The following is a 4,160-nucleotide window of genomic DNA, read 5'->3' as shown; positions in this document are numbered from 1 at the left end:
AACCAAAGTGACATACCTAGTTTGCAACTTCCCCACTAGAATCAGATATCTGCCATTGCCATCCACCCACCTACCCTCCATTTGGAAAGAGCACGATTTATGGAATAGAATAGCGACTCCATTTCTTTTAAACGGTCCACAAGAGATATAGTGAACTGGGTAATTGGTATTGGAGAATTGTGGGGGAGAGTGCAATGGAAAGTGGGATTCCTGTATAGCCACTACATCCGCCTTTTGATCAGCAAAATATTTCAGAGCCAAACGCCTCTTGTGGGGTGAGTTGAGCCCTTTAACATTAAGACTCAAAAAAGTGGCCATGGGGGAGGGTATGACAGAGTGGTACATAGCACAGCAAAAAGCATCAGTAGCAGTCGTGTCAAAATGTAATACATATCGACATAGCTCTCCAAGAAAAAAGAAGCAAAGTCAGCATCAGTAAAGAAAAGGACATAAGAAGAGGAAACAGAACAAAAAATAAAACAGGGGAAAAAAACAGAAATAGCATCCATAGAGGAGCTAGAGATACCGTCACACGGGTAACGTGACGGGCAAATACGGGTGGGTGGCGTGTCAGCCAAAAATACCCACCGTCTCTTCCAAACCAGAGCATACTTAGCAGGTAATAATCAACCACAAAAATAAAAAAGTTAAGCAAGGTCATCCCAAAATGAGAAGAAATTAACATTTGCTATACAATTAAAACAAGAAACCAGAACAATTCTACCTCGGCCTAAGATTAACGAAAACATTGGAGCATCAGGCAAATAGCAAAGCCTATAGGGTAATAATCATGTAAACCTGTAAAGAAAAAAAGCTAAATAATAGCTATCTTATGGATAGCCCAAGGCAAGCTTCAGCCCGGAGCCAATGTCCATTCTAGGGCAATTCGTTTCGGTGATGTAGCGGGAGGAGTGGGTTGTATATCATTAAGGATGTCCCATTTTTTCAGGATTTTAGGCCCATCCTCAGGGGTGTTGATGATAGTACTACGTAATGGTACTACCACTATCAACTTACTAGGGAATCCCCACTTATATTGGACTGTAGCTTTCCGTAAGGCTGACGTAATAGCGGAAAATTAATGCCTTTTGGCCAGAGTCGCTGGGGACAGGTCTGGGATAAGTTGAAGAGAATCCAGACAAGTCGCCGTAGGTGAAGAGGGCATTGTTTCATGCAAGATCTTCTCTTTAATGTGAAAAAAAGTGAACCTTGAGAAGGGTGTCATGGGGGGCCTGAGCAGGTGCTTGTCTTGACTTTGGAAGTCTATGAATCCTGTCGATCAGAAGATCAGGTAGCGGAGCATCTGGTAACAATTTATGGAAAAGATCAGTGGCGTAGCCATATAGGTCGGCATTAGAAACAGCATCAGGGATGCCTCTTATTTTGATGTTGTTCCTACGTGAGTGGTCCTCTAAATCCGTAGTTTTCTTGCGGATGTAGGAGACTTCCTCTAGGAGAGAGTCGTGTGCGGTGATCAGATCATTGTGCCATGCGACCAGCTCCTCAATCTTATGCTCAATATGGTACGTCCTGTTACCAATTTCAGAGATGTCAGAGCAAAGAGATTGGATGTTAGATTTAAGCTCGGCCGAAATGTCAGACTTGAAAGAGGCTAACAAGGAATGGATAGAACGTAGCGTGACCGGACCATCCAGGGAATCCATATCAACTTGTGCGGCGTTATCCGGGTTGTATAGTGTTGATGACGTTGTTTGAGACGGTTGAGCCAGAGTCGGCAAGGGAAGAGATGAGCGGGGCTTGGCACCGGAGGAGGAGGACCCAAAGAAATTCACTTGCGGAACAGATTTAGACCCCTTCGTCTTCTTTGGAGGCATGTCGAGATGCCCCAAGGGGGATTAGTAGATCATACAGGTGAATGGAGGATGACCTTATCAAATGGTTACTCAGGCAGGAAGCGACGGTGAGGTAGACATGGTGTTAGAAGGACATATCCTCACGGTGAAGTCACACCATAGGTACTGTAGTTGTTAGCAATGATCGCAAAATGGCGTTATCTTGGAAGATCAGATTATATGTACGAGAGAACAAAGTGTGGGCACGGGTGTTATGAGCCTTCCCCAGCTCCGCACCTCAAAGCTCCCAGCTTGGACCAGCCAGCAGCCAGGGTCTGCAGTGTAGGGGCTCACAAACATCCAGGGAGGCACTGAGGAGTGAGTTAGCTGGAGGATAGCTAGATTACCCACCTCCATGTCTAATATTGTGAATAATTATAAATAATTGTTTTCACAAATCAAATTAATCAAATTATATTAATTAGAATGCATCTGAGGTGAAAATATTAATAAAATGGATTAGCAGTAGATATACAGAGAGACAGATGCACTAATAGATTTAATAAGGACTGTAAAATAGTCCATTATTGTGTTTTCTGTTATTAAAATCTCGTGGTAGATGGAATAGCTGTATCTAGATCAATAGTCAGATCAAATAATTTGTAATCTGAGGAGATGGATTATGTAAATACCACATTAGAGCAATAAGAATGGTAGTGTCAAAGTTTGTTCCAACACTTCTGCTTTTTGTCCACGGCAAGGGATTCATTTTACTGCACCTGATATTCCCTAGTGGTCTCCCATCTAGGTACTGATCAGGCTTCTCACTGCTTAGCTTCCAAGATCAGACGAGATCGGGCGTGACCAGTGGAATGTGGCAGTAAGTACCAAGTTTAAACAAATGAGAGTGTTTGGTTAAGAGTACTTCTGCTGTCCAATGATTTTGCACAGGTTCTTTGTTATTGTAGTTTTGCAGAGAAGAATTTATTGGCAATTGGATGAGAGAGTACCAAAATAAGAGGAGTGCATTAAGAATAGGCTAAGGGCCCCGCCTTCTGCTGTCCACTGTCTGTGGCCGGAGAGGCCCCCAGCCACGAGGAGAATGGCCACCGCAGCACTGAAGGGGTTAACCCCTAGTGCCCGGCGCCATTTTACAGACAATGGGCGCTTGGCGCCAGATTTGAAAAACTGTGGGCGCTAGGCGCCGTGTTTAGAAAAATGTAAAAAGGAAATGTATGTATGATGTGCCGTGGTCCCGGACCTCTCCGGAGACCACGGCAGTGAGGGCAGCCCCCGGCGCGCCCAGCAGAGTGTGCGCAACGGGGGAGAGGGCAGCCGCTGACCGCCGGAGTCCGGGAGCTCCGCTCCCGGCAGCGGTCGGTGCAGCCCCGGGCGCACTGGGGTGTGCGCGCCGGGGGAGACGGGGACTGCTGCAGCCGGGAGATCAGCTCCCGCTGCAGCCGTTGGATGTGCGCCACCGGAGTCCGGGAGCTCCGCTCCCGGCAGCGGTGAGCACAGCCCCCCGGCGCACTGAGCAGTGTGTGCGCCGGGGGAGAAGACGGGTGAGCCGCTGCGGCTGGGAGCTCAGCTCCCGCTGCAGCGCGCTCTGGGTCTGCCTGTGCTGGGGGACGGGAGCTCCGCTCCCGGCGCCTCAGCACACTGGAGGCGGCCAGCCGTGGCAGCCGGGACGAACGTCCCGAGCTGCTGGGCGGCAGAGGGGGGGGGCGCCGCAGCCCGGCTCCCCGCCGGACGCTGCGGCGAGGCACCAGAGATCAGCGCCGCATACAGGGGACCGGGCTAGCCGGCCCCCTGCGCGGCGAGGCCACCAGAGTGCGCCGCAGGATGGTAAGCGCTGGGGTCCGGGAGCGTCGCTCCCGGCACCTCAGCGCTGCAACAGACACAGAGCCACAGCGGCCGGGACAAGTGTCCCGGGCTGCTGGGCTTCGGAAAAGGGGGGTGCGCTGCACTGTGCGGTGAGGCCACTGAGTAGTGCCACACTGGGGGGACAGGGAGAGCCAGCTCCCTGGACCCCAGTGGCAGGCAGGCAGGCTGGAGGATGGGTGAAGCCAGCCCCATACCTCCAGCACAGAGAGAGCCCTAGCAGCCAGGCTGCAGGGCTAGGAAAGCCCAGTGCTGGGCACAGTAGTTAAAATCAAGACATTGTTTTAAATGTATAACATGTACAGTGTGATTTAAATGTTTGTATTTAAAGGTAAATTGCACTTACTTAGTTGTGTGTCCCAGGAGGGGGGAATCCATGGCTGTGCAGGCTGATGGATTCTCCCAGACCTTTTCCCCAAAAACGGAATGCTTTCCCATCCAGCCTCACACTTCCAAGGGGTACTGGGAGAAAGAGAAGCAGCTCAG

General features: G+C 50.0%; 1 pseudogene; it reads right to left on the bottom strand.

Moving 5' to 3' along the window:
• Nucleotides 1-2,560: 2,560 nt before the first annotated feature.
• Nucleotides 2,561-2,679, bottom strand: LOC134950260 (5S ribosomal RNA; annotated as a pseudogene).
• Nucleotides 2,680-4,160: the final 1,481 nt, after the last annotated feature.

Source organism: Pseudophryne corroboree, chromosome 8, assembly GCF_028390025.1.
Source record: "Pseudophryne corroboree isolate aPseCor3 chromosome 8, aPseCor3.hap2, whole genome shotgun sequence".
In the NCBI taxonomy this organism is placed as follows: Eukaryota; Metazoa; Chordata; class Amphibia; order Anura; family Myobatrachidae; genus Pseudophryne; species Pseudophryne corroboree.
The sequence above is the reverse complement of the archived record's forward strand: the minus strand, read 5'-3'. Positions and strand labels throughout refer to the sequence as shown.